This window comes from Euwallacea similis, chromosome 10, assembly GCF_039881205.1.
Source record: "Euwallacea similis isolate ESF13 chromosome 10, ESF131.1, whole genome shotgun sequence".
Lineage (NCBI taxonomy): Eukaryota > Metazoa > Arthropoda > Insecta > Coleoptera > Curculionidae > Euwallacea > Euwallacea similis.
Genome location: NC_089618.1, coordinates 4074199 through 4094234, shown reverse-complemented (window position 1 = coordinate 4094234; position 20036 = coordinate 4074199). Strand labels below are relative to the sequence as shown.

Sequence of the window (20036 nt, the reverse complement as noted above, 5' to 3'; positions counted from 1 at the left end):
CTTTGCCGGGACGGAAGCGATGAGGGAAAATCTGGGAAACAACTCCGACGTGGATTTCTTCGCTTCGCGGCTGTTTTGAAAACATCCCTGCAAGTCACAATTTTGCCATAAATTGCAGTGAAAAGTCCCTTTTTTAAACTCGTTGGAACGTAAAAAATATTCCGTACGCATTTTGAGGGGCCAGGCCTGATTGACTGCTTTAATATCGGATAATAAGTCGGAAATAATGGGCTGGAAATTTAAAATAAAAAAGTCAATTTGGGGGCGTTTTCCAGTTTTCCCGTTAGGACCAGCTCAGCGTAGCCGTTCCAGTTTTAAGAATTGCGTTATTTCATTATGAGGAATATAAGGGGATTAATGCAAAAACTGCTGAATATTGACTGCAAAAAAGGAGTCTAATGAATTGGAAACTCTGGCAATATTTTAATTTGGATAACTTTGCAAGAAGGCCACTAAAAGCGTTTTTGTGTCGGGAAATTGCCAGTTATTAGTGCTCGACAACGGCAAAAAGGTTGGTTTTGTCGAATTCCGATAAGTTAAGTGTTAAGTTTCCATTGATATCGGAGTTTGATCGATACGAATTGCTGAAATAAGATAAAAATTTCAAAGGAAACCTGGAAAGGCAAAAACTCAAACCTGGAGGATGTTTGAAAACCTGAAGGACATTAAAAAAATCCAGGAATCCTTAGCTATCGCTCTCAAGGGGGGAGGGAGTACTCAAGTTTAACCTTTTTTCAAAATAAAGTGCCGACCTTTCGGGAACCCCAAGAGTAATTACATCGTAATACGGATCATATGAATTCACTCAATGAGCTTTATCAGCCCGCGCTTTGCGTATTGCTATTTCTCGCAGTTCCCGAGATGTAGGTTAACTTTAATACTGATTTTCTCGATTTCGAAAGCGGCTTGAAACGAAGATTCTTCAAATTACGTTTTTAAGACACGAAGTTCCCCATATTAACCTCTTTTCGAATTTCAGGCGCGTATCTTATGAGAGTCCGAAGCGCAATTGCATCAATTTAATTACATGGACGTTTTTTCGTTTTTCCGTGCAATGTTGCCGCATTCATTTAAAAATCGTGGTTTCTCAGCAATGAGTTTGAATCGGGGCGGTCTCTCACCCCTCGAAAGTTTGTCATAGCTCAAAGCGGGCGTCCCATTTAGCTCTCCCGTAAGTGCCTGGGGTGTCGGTGAAATCTCAAAACTTGTTGATAATAAATCTGCCCGCGAAAACACTGAAACTTTAATGAAACCTCACACAAGTAAATACGGGTCGTGACGTTTAGAGAGGGGGCTCCCATATAGCGTTTTATGATTAATAGACCGGCCGTTCTTTAAGACACGCAAGTTTGCTCCTGACGTCGCTGAATTGCCGTTTACCTTCGATTAATCATCCCGCGGAGATCGATGATCATTCTCCATAAACTCGAGAAAATTCCCTTAACAATATGTTTTTGCACTCGGGTCTATTCGAGGGAATTTCACTCGTCATTTAATCTGCATTTTTCATCAGCGAGTGTATCCTAAACAACCCAGAAAGGGACGATGCAAATGAGACGCGGAAGGGCTAATCAAGCGCGGCATTCGATAGCTGAAAAACTATGGCGAGAGCTTTGTCCTGCTTGATATTCCCCCGACATTTCGGAGCAGGAAATTATTTTTCCGCTTTATAATATCCAGACAAGGCCCTTGCTTGCATTCTAAGCAGGGCCCCATTTGATTTCGCGTATTCATGCACGCCATCAGGACGTTCGCGGAATCTCGGTTTCGATTGTTTTTCAGAAGCTGAATCAATCGTCGCCTTTAGGGGGTACACACTATCCTTTTAAAGGCAAAAAACCTTTTAGGGGCCACTTTTTCTTTGAACGCCTACATAATGCAAATCCCGGGGAAGGGTATTGGATCCTCTCCGAGGGACCGCAGCCGAGCATTACTTGCGGTTTCGGGGGGAAATTTTCCTTTCATCTTCCCAACACTTTGAGGGGAATGCAACAATGGAATTACGTGTTTCGGGAAGTCTCGTTTTGATGTGGATTCTTGTCATTTGCTGTGCGCTGCAGGAACAGGTGTTTATCTTCAGTTTCGATCAAATTGTGAAAAGTAATTTAGTCTCACCAGAAAATATTTGTCTGACAGGAGGAATAGCTTTTGCCTTGAGAATCTTAAGAGTTTCAAGTAAATTGAGTATTTTTTCTGTGCCAGACAGAAAGGGATTTGCTGCAGACCGAGCGTCGTCTATCGCTTAATGCCGAATTACAATGCCCGGTCACGACCACGTCCACGGTCCTCGAAACCTCCTCTTCCCATATTCTCCGAATTGGAGATAAAAGGACCAATCACCACATCTTCAACGTTTCGAAAACAAATGCTACACGCAACGTTGCCATATGTCTCGCCAATTGCAACAAGGATTTAAACTGATGTAAAGTTTATCTTTTTTCTGTGTTGAAAACGGTGACAACTCTACCACACACCACTGCTGCACGAAGCGAAATTCCCAAAAATCAAAGGAAACAACAATCATCGGAATTCCGCACCAAACCTTATGACACTTTCTTCATTGGCATTTTTGACGAATTTACTTAGGCTCACCAACACCGATTTATCATCAGATCAAACATGCGAAGCAAAACCCTCCCGGGTCCGAAAAATTCAATTTTCCACCGTCCTTTCTGAATACCTTTATCATAAAAGGGCATAAATTCCTGGGTACGTAACGCCATTTACGAAGTTCCCCACCTGCCTGCATAACGACTTTTTCAAAGTAATAAATGTAGGGATCATTTTTTACCCCTCCGTATATGGGGATGTCACGTGTCACGTGCGTCTTGATACATTTCTCTGTATCAAGTGAAAATATGTGGAAAAAGCTGACCGGTTGCATGTCTCTGTTCTGTGTCGGAGTTTAAAAAATTGCGATTTCATATTATCGTCGCACGAATGGAAAATATTTGTGCACGCAACCCTAACTATGGAAAGTTTTCCAGTATATCAAGCTTTTTCCATTTTCCCTTTTTTATATTAACTCTCCCCGATAAGCACGCAATCTACAGGGACATAAATTTTCACCGGCGGTTTATGTGACAAGTGGACCAGTTTACATGCATCACTTTCCATCAGATCTCCTCAAACCGCCCCATGAAGGATCGTCGCCTTTATTGTCCGATTACTTTCATTCCAGCCAAGAAAGGTGTGATGAGTTTTGTAAATTTCATCTTAAACGCATTTCCCAAGTGATAAATGGGCGAAGCTAAGACGTCCATATACACTAAAGGAACAACTCGCCAACAAGACCAATTTATTTCAATCCATCCGGCAAACTTTCCAGATTTATTTACCATGGACATAAGTCCATATTACAGTACGAGTCATCGGGGACATATTGGCGGGCCCGGAGCCGTGTCATACGACTATTTTGTAAAGATGTTTTATATGTCTGGTGTTTTATGGGGGCGGCATCAATAATGCATCCTCGAATCGCCCAGACGTGGATGGATTTTGAATTTTGGCTGCGCCATACGAAGAGGGTGTGACGGTATTGAAATATGTGGAGGAATTGAATGCGGAATGAGGAACTTTAAGGAAGCTGTAGAAACTAGGTCATGGAGATGAGAATAGGGGAAGAATGCGCATGGAGCTTGTATGCTGTTTCGAATGATTCTGAAAGGTTTCTTCCTTGGAAAAATCGTGGAAAAAAATTACACAGAAATCAAGCATTCCCCGATTTTTTCGCACTTATTTACTCACACCCTATGTAGAGAATTACTGTATCATCAATGAGATACAATATCTCATTAATATATGCTAATAGTATGCCCACCAAAGTTATCTCCATAATCCTATAGATTGGCGATTTAAATAAGGAAGAGGGTTAACTCGAGTCTTCAACAGGTTCTCTACAGTGGTAGGAAAAAGTGAGCAGGTTGGTCCAACATAATTCAAGTTCTAATGTCATTGCCTAGAAAGGTGAATGAGTTAGTTCGGGTTAGCTGGTCTGTTGGTTGTTAGCGCATAAAATGGATTAATTTAAATCACGCATCAATGAAAGGCAATGTCGCGCTTCGCGTTTGTACTCGAAAAATAATCATGGTGAACCCTTTTGTGCGTGAGTGTTCACTGAACCAAAAACTGGCAAATTAAAAAAAAAAAAAGTGCGTTTATGCAGTAAGCTCCGATAACGATTTACGTCAAAATAATTATTACTTTATAGCTTTTTACATGACGAGTGAAGAAAGTGATTTGTAACGAACGTGTGTGAAACGTTACACATGACCTGCAGACGAGGACGGCAATGGCACGAATGTGTCTAGAAAGTTTCTTGCGAGTTACGTACACTACCTTTCCCATGACGAAGGACTATGTACAAAAAAACATAAATAATTTTTTTTTTTTAATTTGACCCACCGGTTTTCGAACCTGGTCCTTGCTTGCGGCATTCTGATTTCATTATTGCAGACTTGCGCATGTCCGTTTTCCTGTTTGTACCCGTTTTTTAGATAAAAATTATTGATTTCAGAAGAAGTTATTAATTTTGCAGGGCCGCAATTAATAGTTTTGTAAAGACCTTGGTAAACTGATCTATAAAAAACTGTTCCGCAGCTCGAATACTATAACCATTTACAAGCTTGTTCTATTCTAGGTTTATGCCAATATGTGTGCCCACCAACAGGGAGGAACGAGGGTGAAAGGCAGGCAGAGGCATCAATCATTCAGTGGCTGGCAGTTTAAATTTAACTTTGCCACTACTGCCAAGTGTAAATTATTACTGTTCAATATAGCTTGTGACGTGGGGCCTTGGGGCCCAAAATTTTATCAATAGCGACCAGGGTTCTTAATTTATTCCCTCGTAAAAAGTAAATAAGCAACCTGTCAGCGCGAGTCATTAACATAACCAATTTTATGTAAATCGCATCTTTGTAGTTTTTACGAGTGCCCCTGGTATGCAGGGAGATAAATGTCCCTAATAAACAAAGGGCCTTCATTTATCAGAGAACAGAAATGTGTTGATGTTTAATGCGTTTTTTATTCTAATCTGTCGAGAAAGGGCGCTTGTAAAAGCGTCCTTTTTGGCCCAAAATGTGCCGCCTCTGTGGGTGGTACGGTACCGGCTGCAGGTCGGAAGTTTACGGTGCGCTATAACAGAGTCAAAAGGTTTTTTCATCTTGTTGTTGTTTGTATGCGAAGCGTTTGTCCCAAAAAAATTAGGAAAACATATGAACAATCTGCGTGAAAGCTATAGAACATATTTAACCTGAAGAGTGGCGGCTGTGAGGTGATTCATCTCTAGCCCCATGTGCAAAAATGCACCCCCTAGACCGCAATGGTGGAATTTAGGCCCTGTAACTGGGGGCGATCCTGCGTAACCAATTCCACCGACCTACGCGGGGTACGATCTTGTAATACTGGGTGCCCCAAAGATATGCCGACAGACTTTAAGGGGTGGTGGAGGAAATCAATAGAAACTTTAATATTTAGTGAACATATGCATATTTTTAGGACACCCTGTATAGTAAACTGCTAACGGAATTTCCTTTGTTTTGTATGAGCACGTCGGTGGGGGACTCGAGTGGTGTGGTAGCACTCCTTGTTTCACCATCCCACCCCATTGTAATAAGAATGTTAAAGCTTCTGATCCGAAACGGATTTAATTGATTAAACGTGGGTGTTTTTCTCTGCACCCAAATATTCCTCATTTGAGCTTAAGCTGTCAGAAATGGGTTTTCGCCACATGAGACCGCCGATTATTTCCATTAGAGCGATTTTTCCTCTTGGGGTGCCTCAAAAATAACGAGTGTTACTTATTACAAGGAGCCCTAAATTCGATCGGGACACGTCATTAACGAAGGAAGCAAAAAGTCTGGATTATTTCGCATATTCATAAATCACCCCGATGCATGGGAAAATTGCGATGAATAGAGCAGCATTTTCTCCATTCAAACAAACAATTCGCCCATAAATGGATTTCGTTTTTCCATTGAAGGCTTAATTGCGTGCCTGTGTAACAAAACCAGAGACGTGCGCCAAAAGCCGAAATATTCGTAGGGAAAATGGGGAAAAACTGAGCCTCTTTCGAGGCGAAAACCCCCGAAATAGTTCTCTGCTCTCGACACAGAGTAATCGCAGTTTAATGGCGCGGCGTTACAACAATTCCATCCGTTTGACTTAACACGGAAACCCGGAAACTTCATACACACCAAACCGAGAAATTTGTGGCCCAGTGTATCCCATTTTTGTTCATTAAAAAAAAAATGACCATCATTCCCCTGCGCAAGGCGCTGAAGTTTTTTAATTATGAACTTTCGCATCGGTCTGGGCCCCGAAGTGGGCATTCATCCATGGTTCCAAAGTTTTTAATTACGCTACTTTATGCATTATGCAGCAGGAGACTTGACGATACAGATAAAGCTTGCATTTCATCCCCACTAGAGTTATCCCCCGTTGCGATAATTACCCCCAAAACGTTCGCACATTTGCCGGTTTGCAGCGATCTATATCTATCGGGTACAAACTCCAAAATTGAAAACCCAGTTTAATGGTGTATCGTCCGGGTCATGATATATGGACAGGTCGATGTAAAGCATGTTGGTCCGAACATTAATCACTCGCGAGTCCCGGGGGTGAGCCTGCAGCGTTGCCAAAACTCCTGTTAGGTCTTCAAAATTACTGCATCAAAGACTAACCGCTACGTTGATTATTCCAGTGAGTAACTGTGCACATACGTGTTAGGACTTAAGAATGTCTGCTGGCAACAGCGCACATCAGCCCTTAAAAGCCATTCACAGGGCTTCATTATACAGGGAACGATATGACCAGCAGTGGCTGCCCTTTAATTATAGGTACGTCACAGTTTAATTTCCGGGAGTACGTCATCAGGTATAATGGTTCGGATGCGGTGGCTCCAATATCTGAGGGTCGCGATTCGAATTGGCTTTGAGGCTGCGACGCTTTCCTGCCTCAAAAATGGTAAAAAGGCGAACTTCCCGCGAATAACCCTTTGGTGGTGCATTTGACATAGCGGGACCTTTTCGAGTTCGAGTGGCCCATTAGACACAGTCTGCCACTCGCATCTGAGCCCGCGACATGTACGACTTTAATTAATCGGTTCCGGTGTTCCGAATCAGCTGGCCCTTTGAAGGCCCTCTCACAATATGGTAGTTGAATTAGATTGACATGTTTTCCCGATGAGCACTTCGGCAAAAATAAAAAGGGAAACGCAAGAAAAACGACGCCCTTTGTCTTGTGTTAGTAGGTAGTGGCCCTTTGGTCGGAGGTAATTAGGTTTCCCTATAGATCCGGTGAATTATAAGAATTTAGGTTATTGACTATCTAGGGCTAAGTCATAAACTTCTGAAGCTTGCCCTGAAGTGGGGCTACGGGGGAATCCAGGGAAATTTCAATGTGAACTAAGAGTATGGAAAATCTTCCGGGATTTTTAACTCACCTCAGGAGAAATCGAGATTTAAAATTTTAGGGACAATTTGAATATTTAACTCGGGAGCCGAACAATTCAGATCCAGCAAAAAATCTCTTCATTATGTGTTAAATGTGTTAAACGCAATTGTTATGGTTTTTTCATTTTCCGTGCCTACTTATAATATTCGTAATAAAATCCCCGATGCACGTCACAGCCTTAAACGGCGATAACGTTACCACATTGTGAAAAAAAAATTAGTGCGGAAATTGGGAATTAAGAGTGAAATTTTTAGAACAAAAACGCGTTATAGACATACATAAAATTTAAACGTTTTCACTTATGTTAATCATCAAAATCGCTATAATTACTATCACTGCTTTCATCAAGTTGCCGAAAAATATAATCAGTCAAAATGGCGGAAATAAAATTTTGACGGCAACGTCGCAAATTAAGACGTGGTGTCGTCAATCTGTCGATAATAAAATTCGAATTTAGCCAATATTTACAAGTTTAATTGAAATAATAATTTGCTATATTTGTGTCAGCTATAAAGTAAGATGGAAAACGTCATAGCATTTTCATTAACAGGCCAAACTTTAACATTTAGCCTAAATCACGTTGGCAGTTTTGTACATTGCCTTCTGGGTAATTTGTGACGTGCAGTAACTTCACAAGAATTATGTAGACTCTTTACCAGAAAAATCAACTATTGTTAACTGATACGCTGAATTTAAACGCGGTTGTACAAACACCGATTCTATTGAACGCTTTGGTCGCCCAAAACCGGCAGTTGTTCCGAAAAACATTAAAAAAAATTATAAAATAATTTGGAAAAACTGTAAGGTAAAGTCGCGTGAGATAGCTGACACTTTAAAGATGTAAGAAGATAATGTGCTTAGAATTTTACACGAACATTTGAGCATGCGTAAGTTGCTTTCGAAGTGGGTGCTACGTTTACGCACACAGAACCAAAAACAACAATGCGTCGACGATTCAGACCGCTGTTTGGAGCTGTTGAAGCGAGATAAAAAATATTTCTTTTGTCGATGTGTCACAATGGATGAAACATAGATCCACTATTAGACACCTAAATCAAAAAGATCGTCAGCTGAGTGGGCAGCAGCCAGTGAAAGTCATTCAAAGCCACCAAAAACTCAAAAGTCAGATGACAAGATTATGGCATCCGTATTTTGGGACGCATGGTATTTTGTTCATCGACTATGTTGAGATACGTAAAACTCTCAATAGCGAATATTACATAGTATTATGGGATCGATTGGGTGTAGAAACCAAGAAAAAATGTCTTCACATGCAAAAGAAAAAAGGCTGTTCTATCAAGGCAATGCCCCGTGTCACAAATCAATGAAAATGATGGTTAAATTGAATTAATTACGCTTCGAATTGCTTTCTCACCTACCGTACTCTGCAGATCTAGCCCCCAGAGGCTACTGGCTTTTTGCAGACATCCAAAAGATGGTCTAGGGAAAGAAATTCGGCTCAAATGAAGAGGTGATTGCCGAAACTGAAGCCTAATTTGAGAGCAAAGACAAATCGTTCTACAAAAAAGGCATCGAAAAGTTAGAGGAGCGTTGGAATGAATGTATCACTCTTGAAGGAGAGTATGTTGATGAATGAAGGCGAATTTCTAAAAAAAATTGTTTTTCTTAGTTAGACCGGAGACTTATTGAGTGATGTATTAAGACATGATACACGATTTTCACCTCTTCTCGTGGTTGATGAACCATAGAGTGCACCTCTGAGGCGCTCAATCTTCTAGACCCTTTAGGGCGATTTCAATCTAAAATAGAAAATTTCTAATTCGTCTATAACTGATGATTCTAATTACATCCTCGGACAGAGCCGCATCAAACTGGGGGGGCTCCAGCTATAAAGTGCTTAATCCACTGTAACAAGCTATTAAATCGAGATTATAGGACCACAAAACAAGCCTCTAAATTAAAACCGAGTTAATCAATGCTCGATGCAAATGTAGCCGAGTATCTCCCATAACGATCTGGGAACAAAATGTTTCTACACTTCATCTATCAAACGTTTGCGCTCGTCTTATCTCCGAGAACAAAATGGTAGCTGGTAACGTTGCTCCTAATATACATATTACATCCTCTGTTATCTCTCGTCCTGAATTAATTTTCGGATAAGCGTCATAGTTAATTGATGAGGGTTAATTCTTGTTTCTTGTTCTTCTCTCGGGTTCGATCGCCTCGACGTGCGCCACTCGCAAAAATGTAAATCCGTGACCATCTGGCTCCATCATGGAGCCGCATGCGGAATCATATTAAATGCAGTTTTTTACCCACCCCAAATGTATTTGAAATAATAAATAAATCTCTTTTTAATGACTTCGGGCGCATCTGCGGTCCCATATGGGCAAAATGCCCAAGAGATGCAGCCAGGCAGTGTCTGAGTGCCTCTCGAGGGTCCGGAATTTACGCTCCACAAAGCCATATAACTATTAATTAAATATTAATTTAATTAGCATTAATTCTGGCTTTGTTCGAAATTTCTAATTGCTACGAATTTCACGCTACGTCCAGTACGAGTGATGTCAGGTATTAAATTAAACGTGTTTTTGTTCCATAATAGCTAATTTCGGAGCCAGTTCCAAGTGGAGTGTAATCGGCACACAAAATGATTAATTCGGCTTAGTCAAGTTCGTTGGTCTCATTAAGGAATCGCCCTGACAAACTGGAACTAACTAATTGATCGGGAATATGCAAATCTATTCACTGATCCAAAGAACAACGCTCAGGAGTACATACCTACAGTCTCGTTCAAGCGGATCAAAGATCGAGATGATGTTTTCAAGGTCGGATCGATTATTTTTTTCAGATTTAAAAAATATTAATAATTTTACAATTATTAATACTACGCCTCGGTTATAATGTTAAAATCACATTAGAAGGCTTAGTAACATCATAAAGCAAGGGAAATCGCCGCCTATACAGGGTGTCCGTTTCTAGAGCTCAACCACCACCAAAGAAACGTGGTGGGTTAAATTCAGTCAAAGTCACGCGATTTGGAGCTCATAAACGTGCCGTTTTAAAATTTGAAAAAATTCGATAACTTTCGGAGGTATTCGAAAAAACCTGAAATTTTGGGGAAACCTTTTTATTTTTTCCTTAGCTTATTTGGCGAGGAAATTCATAGCAATTGACGCTTCGTCATTACAACTTTTCTTCTTCTACAACGTAACTACGTTATGTTGAATCCGATTCCGTTTATGTTTGAAATCCGATGTTTCGATTTTCGTGCACCATTAACTTTGTTTTTTTTATAGGTGCCATCATGATTGAAACTGCATTTATTTCGAAAACTGCAAGAGATAATTATGAACTTATTTTGAAATCAAAAATCAGAATTTCAACTTTATAAATTTTTTTCTTTACTTAGATAGTGCGTTTTTCACTGCTGTCACTAATGCTGGTCAGTTGATTCTTACTTCTCGTCTTACTCCAATTTGACCCTACAGAAATCTGCATAACCTAAAGGTGGAAACATCCCCCGCACATAATTCCCCAGGAAACGTCCAACACACACGCGAGCCAATCAATTATAGATGCCGTTTATGTTTGGGGCTGTTTTACATCCCGAAATTTCGTATTCCGTTTTATCTTCAGAATTTTTTAGTGTCCGGCACTTCTCGTTTACGGCCGTTTTATGCGCACTAAACGGTTCAGGGCTAGACCTTCTCGTAATGGATTAAAACAAAATTTAACCGAGCCGAGAGAAGTAATCTTTCTACCAAAATAAACGCTTTCTGGCCGAAATGGCGAACGCCCCATCTAGAAGCAAATCTTAAAAGTAATAATGAATTCTAAGTGCTCCATGTGGTGGTGTTGCTTGATTTGTTTATATGTATGTGCGCTTCTCGGTCCTAAAACGGGGGGAGTCGTGGTTAATTTTGTCAACAGCGATATAAAATGCTTAAACGCCCGTAAATTTTTACTAAACAGGATGGCCATAAATCTAACAACTAGCAGAGCAACTGCCACGTGATCGTTGAGACATTAACTGCCTTCTGGAGGTGCTTGCTTGAATGTTTACCAAGTGAAATTAATTACCAAACAACCGTTTAACCTGCTCTAATCAGAAATCATATGGTGATAGTGAATTCATAAATATTCATGAAAGTGAAACTATGGCTCTATCCATCTCTGCCAAGAGCCAAAAATTAATACGCACAACGATACATCACCACCGAGGGCCCCCGGGTGGATCGAATCGGCTCTAAAAACAAAACTCCATCGGCTTTATCTTTGTTTGACCAGATCGGGGCAAAATTGATTGCGTCTGCACGATCTCCGGGGTGTAAATCTAAAAAGACAGCAACACTTGTCTTGCCTTGTTTTGAATGCGTTCAACAGCTCCGGCGAGCGGATTCGTGCTGCGAACAATAAACATGCTAAGAGTTCGGTTTTTTTCTGATCACCGTCGGCCCTTTGAATTTCCGTCTACCTGTGTTTGATTCAGTTAAAGAAGCACCTCGAAAGGTGCCAACTATGTATATTGAGGCCGGCTATCGGATTCATGAGATCGGCGATTTCGTACCGGGTTTTGTGGTTGCCGCCAATGGGTATTGTCCTCAGTGTCCATTAAGTTAAAACCTCGACTGAATTCCTCTTTCGATACGCTCGGTAGTAAATTCTGGACTAAGCAGAACAATCTACAGCTATTGCATACACGCCAGATTTAAGACCTTTTGAGATTTTCGGGCGCGACTGTCAGAAACATGCAGCTTCATAACGGTTTATCAACACATTTATGACAAAATTCTTAGCTATTCATAGCACGAACCGCTCAGCTCCTCATCGCCCTACACCAACCACTCAGCTACTCATGGCATATCACAATTCTAGATTTCGTCATCAGGCAAATGGGCAAATTGGTGATTTCCGACTGGTGGTTCTCGTGTTCTGGGTTCTTCGCTCTGCTTGGTGTTTATTTTTTGAATAGAAGCAGCGCAATTGCAATCACACGTTATCGTTGGGTCGTTTTTCTGACCATGGAAACTCGGTTGTGTTGTACTACACGAAATGCGCCCATAAAATATGCAAAGAAAGTGTTTAAGGCCGCCGTGGCGTGCATAATAAACCGTACAAAGTATTTGCGAGTCCATTAAAAATGCATACATTGTTTTGCATTGTGTATAGATAACGCCACCGAGGCAGACCTTTTTAAATATTTAAAGGAAAACCCCGGTGAAAAAGCTGATTTATATGCAAATGGACTGCGAAGTCGCCAAGACTAGGTGCTGAAAAATTGACGGGGGGAGACCTCCTAAATCACAGCACACTTTCCTCCCGTAGGTGCAGACTTAATTGCCATTGACATCTTCGCTTAATATAATATGAATTATGAGCCTAAATAATTAACATTCATACATTACGCTGGCAATTAATACCCCATCATTCAGTCAAGAGAAAGCGAGAGAGGACGATTAATAGCGATCACGGAGCATATTGCTCACTTGTCTCTATCAGATGTGTCCCATATCTCCCCTCGCACTTCCACCCGCCTCAAACCCTAGATTAATTCTAAGCGCAGATTAATTTGCGGTTTTAATTAATATTTATGGAGAGGGAGCCATTATTTCAAATTATTTTTCCCGCATTAATCATCCTCTTTAAGGGTTCTGCTCGAATGTGCGTATTTGTTCTGCCGAGTGGATCGTTTTTGAACCGTAACGCAACTTTAGCGTATCGGATTTTTAGTGATTTCTGGTGGTGGGAAAAAAGGGGGCGTCCGCTGCGAAAACTCTTCAAGGGTTCATTTGGACAATTCAGGGCAACGTTTCGTACTGATAACGTCGACACAAATATTAGGCTCGCGTTGAAAGTGAAATTAACCGAAATTCGGGCCCAAAAACTGTTTTAAATTACCTTTTTTCTGGGCACGTAATCTTTATCTTCGGTTTTATGGGTTCGTCGGAAAAACGGGGAAATGTCGAGTATTCAAACCGTTTTTAACTGTTTTGGGGCCAAAGAGCATTAAATTATTCAATTTCCGCGATGGCGGGGGAATTCCGGTCGGGACTTCAAGATATAACTGTAAGAAACTGCGATGGACGAAGGGGGCGAACGTACCTTCATGGCTATTACGAACAGAATCATCTTCGGGGCCAGGATTCTTGTTGGTGCCATGGTTACCGAGACACGGAAAAATGGAAAAATGTCGTTATTCAGATAAAAGTCGCCCATTAAATTCGTCTCGGCTGAAGGCCTTTTCCCTGAAAACAACACTCCTCCAAGGACAAACCAAACAAAGTCGTGGAAAACAGAGGCGTCACGTGCCCTAAAACGAGAGTAGCCATTTTTTAAGGGCCGCATCGATCACTCTCATAAGCGACCAACCCTCCTCGAACGGGAGGAATGTGTGCCCTGTCAAATCAACTCCGGACCGGAAAATAAATAGGAACTGGCCCTCGTAGAGAAAAGTTTTCCCAAAGTTCGATGATGGCACCTGAAATCCAATTCTCGAAGACCGACGGCATTCCCAAGCTCATAAGACTCTTAAAAGATGAGAAGAGGGGCATTTGCGTAAACGAGCCTCGAGAGTAATTGTCAGTTGTGGTATACACTCCATCATTTTACACGTTTTTGTGATGGTGATGTATTAAGTTATGTTAAATTCGTCGTTTTTGCCATCAGTGCCAGCAGGGGTCCTTTTGTGCCTCAGCTGAGGCTTGTTAAACTAATTAATGTTGAGACACGCACGGCAATTGTGCCGTTGTGTAAAGGTACGCGTCTAGGGTTTGAAGTCTCTGTTCGATTCAGACAAAAACCTCATATATTTTACGTCTCGACTCGTATTTTTCGCATAAAACTCCTCACTCTCGTATTCCCCCGATATATTGGCATTATCTCGGAATCGTACAAAAGACCGCTTTGTCGAAAACATATCAATCAAACGCGCATCCAGCTCTGACTGGATAACTCAATTCAATATTGTATCTCAAATCACTTTATGTCTGTGACTTGCGATTCTCCATATTGAAGTCTCCTCTATTATGCTATCGGAAACAAGAAGTTTAGCAGACTTTCAACACCCTCAGGAGATGCCTGCACGGTGAATTGGTCGTTAGAGCCGGCCGCGGCGATGTTTGGCCCAAGGCGGAATCTCGCTGAAAGACTTTGAAATGACCAGAAATACCAGCAAAATTCCCTTTTTCCTGCCTCCAGTCAATCCCATATTTTCAGAGGGATCTTCGTAATGTTCAAAACGGCGCGGATTAGTATAGGAACTTGTGGTCAAGAACTGCTGTAAAATGATGATGCGCTATACAATATTTTTTGGAATATTTAGTCCGATAGAAATATCGTTTTGCAATATTCCTCGCCTATAAAATTGAACGACTCTGCTTTTAAAGTGGAGTGAATATGGTGTGCCTTTTGCCGTTGTCTAAAATAGGTAGTAATGTACGTATCGAGAAGTTAAAACGAAATAGCCAAGGAAATGATAAATGAATCTAAAAAATTGCTTTTAAATTGTAACAAAAACAAATTCCAAGTATTTTGTCCAAAATACGAAAGGATGATTTTTTTTCTATAAAAGAGCGCAAACAACAAAACATTAATATTATGTTTTTGCCGAAAGATAGTGGGGCTTTTTGCTTTAATGTGTTTGTTTATATTAGAACAGGGCTATGTAGATAAAGGCGCAATATTCTAAATTCCATGTATTTTGGCCAATACTGTACATATATAACATATCCAGCGTAAGAATGGTTGCACGTCACCACGGTGAAAATCCGCTGCATTGCCAACTTGTAAATATTATACCTGAACACATATCTTACGGCATTATCAACTTTAAACTTCTAACGTTTTTGTTCTTAGAACAGTTTTGAAAACTGGTAAAAACCCAGAAACTTTTTAAAAATTCAAAAAATTTGAACTGTAAACAGTGCGCTAAAGCGTTAAAGAAACAAATCGCAAAACGATGTTTGAGTAACGGCAACGTCGCAATATTTTGCCAACATAATTTATGGCGCGAAATTTAAATTCGCATAACGACGCATGTTGTTGTTCCGCATGGTCGGTTAGCAATGACATTACGTCACTTGTGGCCACTGCACCAATTTTGCAGTGCAACCATTTTTAAGCTGGATACATTATAGAACCATGAATGAGTTAATTTAATCATGCAACACTACAAATGGGCGACAAAAATTCAATCCTTAAACGCCCTTTGCCGGCGCCACTGGTTTCAGTTTGTTTACACCTACGAGTACAATTATATTTCTGATCGTGGAATGAACGTTTTAAAAGATTAAAACTTTATTCATTAGAGCGATACAAGATTCTTTTACAACAACTACATCTAGTTTGAATATCAACTTATAACTTACTGTGGTTTACATGGTTCTGCCTTTTATAGTAAATATCTGCTGATATGGCTAGACTTAATATTCGTCATTTTGGCACGTACAATAGACGATGAATCATATTCAGATATTACGAAGTAAGGCGAAATAGCCATATAACTGTACCGGTCTCAGTGCGACGCGCCGGCGCATCTCGAATATTCGTTGTTTCGGAACCCAAGCTGAGGCAATATTCATTTTGGTCCGCTGGTTTAGACATCCGAAATGTTACCGGGTCCCGTCACCAGATAGTCGAGGAAGCTAGTGGCTATGATTTCATTTTGCATCGTCATATTTTTAAGCATTCCTCCTATAAGCGAGGTTTTTAACAATATTAAAAATACTATACAGCGTGTTTCAGAACTATGGGATCAAAGTTCTAGGGATTGTCCAGTGCAACAATAGAAGACATCTGAGTATAAGAACCCACGTCTGCATAAGGCACTACGGCCTTATGAAGCTTTAAGATATTTATGTGCAAAAATGTGTTTTATCGAGTTTTAGTACGTTTTATTTTAATTTGTTGGTACAAAATAACATTAGAGTAATTGCTCCAAATGCCGTCCGTAAATTTCGTTAGTATAGACAATATTGGATCGGTAGAGGTGGTCCAGTTCCCTGGCCTCTTAGGTCAACCGACCCAACACCTTCAGAATTCTTCCCGTGGGGACATGTCAAGTCTCTGATTTGACATGTGAGTTATGAAACGCTAGTGGAAACAGAGCAGGACCTGATCGCACGAATCACTGCGGTATTTGAAGTCATTCAAAACGATTATCAAATTTTTAGCCAAGTCCGCAGAAACCATGTACGTTGTTTAAACAGGTGCAATGAAGTTCAAGGACGACATTTTCAACAATTATTGTAGTACTATTTTGTATAAATAAATTAAAATGAAACGTGCTAAAACTCGATAAAAACATTTTCGCACATAACTATAAGTACTAAGTAACTATCATAAGACCGTAGAGCTCTAGGAAGACATGCGCGGACACGGCTTCTTATACTCAGATATCTTCTGTTGTTGCACTGAACAATCCCTAGCAGTTTGACCCCATAGTTCTAAAATACCCTGTATACCTGAACGTAACACAAATCGACCAATCAAGCACGTCGAAAACGAAAAATGGTCGGTACATCGCCAATCTATGTTAATGCCTCAGCATGACGTAACCTGTCACTGCGACATAATCAAATGTTCAAAAGCCAATGGCTCCTAAGCCAATTAAGTGCTCATGTCTTGTACCTCATACACCTGCGTTTCGGATGTTTTCGATTTGAAATCAGGTGATTCGGATTTAGGGGAGTGCTCTATCCCGTCTATTGAGCTTCTCTGTATATGAAAATAACCATACTTCTCACACCCGCATAGGTGCTTTGCACGGTCTAATTGATCGCTAACGCGCATATCAGACAGCGATCTTTGCAAAGGGCCCTCGAGTGAGATTTGAAAGGCCCTTTTGTGCGTCTAACGAGCCACTGACAGTCGCATTGTTAATGCTAAGACATGCCTCGCAAAGTTCGTCCTCGACAAGTATAAATGGGGGCCTAATAAAACCCATAAAAGTTCGAAGGTAAGGAGGAGAGTTCTCTGGAAAACAATAATCGGAATTCGGAATGACCGGTCGCACATTAAGGGGAATCGATAGATGGCTTCAGGCCAAAGTGCCTTGCGAAAGTTGGGCGCAAAGTTAGTAACTTATACTTGTGTCCCCGGACCAGCATTCAGCAGGGGCATCACAATGAACTTTGAAATTCACATTAGCTCAGCCAGGTTCCCGAATGCTGGATGGTATTTCTTTCCCGTGCATAAAAAGGAGGCGAACGTCGGCCCCACAGTGCAGGACATGGATAGGTACAACTGGTTGCGCCGCATATTTTCATAGATACGGAAGCCCCCTGCGATCGAGCTTTTGGTTTCCCGAATCCTGGAACATAGCCGGTCTGGAGGACTTTCGGACCGGTCACAAGATGCAATATACACTCGGAATAGTTAATTGAAACACAGCTCCGGCGACGTGGTGCCTTGGTAATGACGTTTTGCAGCACGCCGCCGGATTATTCTCGAACTTTCGGTACACTTTTGTCTCTGCACGGAATATTTAACTTGATAAAGCGACTTCGTCTTTTGAGGGAGTTTCTGTTTCGGACAAAGTTGTCTTTGGAAAAGCTCCTGCCAGCAGATTCAATTTCCCCGTTCCTGAAGTGGATGAGATAAGGGTGGCTATTATTCAGTTCATGCTTCTTTTAAAGAGCCACCCCCCGCCCGTCCGTTGCAACAGAGTGAGAATGTTTTACAATGATTGAGCTGTCTCACGTTTTTCACGAAACCGTTTTTGAATCTTCCCCGTGACAAATGCACTTTTCTCCTAAACAAAATAATCCAGCATTGCCTCGGGGCAAGTGGCCCGACACTCATCTCTTCCCCGGGAAAAAAACAATTCCTCCAGATTAATAATGCATAGGGCTTGATTGTGTTCCTGGCACTTTCGGGCCGCTCCATTTATATTTCACAACCTGAGAAATTTACCGAATACGAACTCAAAGGCGTCAGCCCTTTTAAGTGAAAAGTTATCTAGTTTAGAAAGGAAAAAACACCTCTACTCCAAATTAACCTCCAACTCTTCTTGTCTCTCTAAGGACAGCACCTGCTGATAAAGGTCATATATTAAATTATTAACCCCGTCATCTGATTGAGCTGAGCCAATCCAGCGATTTCCCCGAAGTGCCGTTTGAGTCCTAAACCGCTGGTTAGGCGCGGAATAGGGAAATTGATGTGGGGGTTTGCACCTCTGGATCAGACCGTCCACACCAATCCATTACGAGCTTCATAAATCGAATTGTTACTGGGGCACAAATTATTCGAGCCCATCGGGTTCGTTTATTTATGGCGGGCGATGGGTGTTTCGGCGGGTCGTTAAAACGTGAAAACTTATAATTAAATGTAAATGTAAATATGAAAAAACTACATCGAGGAGAGTTAGTGTAGCATGGGAGAGGCGCCAATTAAACTTATGATTTATCTTCGTTAGGGCCGGTTAATTGTCGGCATATGTTTGGGAAGGCCTATTTGTACATGTCTGTTTCTGAGTCTGTATCCAATAATCCGTATTACTTGACAAGTGGAATTGGATGAAGACAACAATGGATGGGAATTGCAATGACTTACCGAGGCGCAGCTGTTGCGAGGGACTGCTGGATGAGCTGGATCTTGTGGGCTCTTGAAAAAACAAGTAGAAAAAATCGTAAATGGACAGCGTCAAGTTGAATGTCATTTTTGTAGCATTTAGATAAAATTTCCAGCCCGTTGAACATGAAGTTTTGAGAAATATCTATGTATCTCAAATCTGGGAGGAGCACAGTCCCCTTTAGATATATGCTCTCGGAAAATATCTTAAAAATTCGAGATTCAAATGCCTGAAAAGCAGCTCCAAAGAGTGGAATATATTGAGCGATATCGCTGCAATAAACACTAATAGCTATTGACTTTTTTCAGTTTCCACTTCTCTAGAGCTCAACGAGCTACTTCTCCATATAGCGCTATTGACGCACTTGAGGTGTCACTTTTGCCCTCAAGGGCCTCAGCATCTGCGATTGTATGGTAAACATTCGGTTATAATTGAGTTGTAATTGTCAAACTACAAGCCGAGTGGTATCCGGCGTGACTCGTACAAATGTGTGTGATGATTTGTTTGCTAATGTTGCCGGGGTGAATTGAATACGAAATTATGATTGTCATGCGAACACAATGTATTTTATATTTGCCGAAGAAGAAGTGTAAACATGGCCGTATACTGCAACACAGTTTCATGGCATATTTATGCTTGGTAAGCGACAAAAGAAAACATCCACCTTGTCTGATAAGAGAGGAAATTCGGGGCGCCACTTTACAACTCGAATTGATAAAACTTCACGCCGTCCCATGACATCTCACAATACGGCGCTAATGCACCGTCTGATAAAACTCCTATGGAACTTCACGGGGGCAGGGGCGGTCCCGAAGGGGCCCCATCAATATTAAAATATGAAAATTGGGACTCGACGCGGAAGACGTTTTATTTCAGCAGAAATTCCATTTGATAATTGACGTGGCCAAATTCAATTAGCGACTCATCCGACTAGCTGTTTTCGCGTTATGCAAATTCGCCTTCGCGAGCCGCCACTGGCAGATTCATATTAAAAAGCTCCGTTGCGCTTAAAAACTCGCCCATTAAACTAATTACGCCTCTTAACCCGTTG

At 41.1% G+C, this 20036-nt stretch overlaps 1 protein-coding gene across 1 annotated transcript in view; it reads right to left on the bottom strand.

The window, feature by feature from the left end:
* Positions 1 to 10886, bottom strand: part of HDAC1 (histone deacetylase 1) — a 114231-nt gene extending 103345 nt beyond the window's left edge. Inside the window, exon 1 of the mRNA XM_066394208.1 lies at positions 10875 to 10886. The gene's annotated coding sequence lies outside the window, so the exon portion shown is untranslated. The remainder of the gene's footprint in view (positions 1 to 10874) is intronic.
* Positions 10887 to 20036: the final 9150 nt, after the last annotated feature.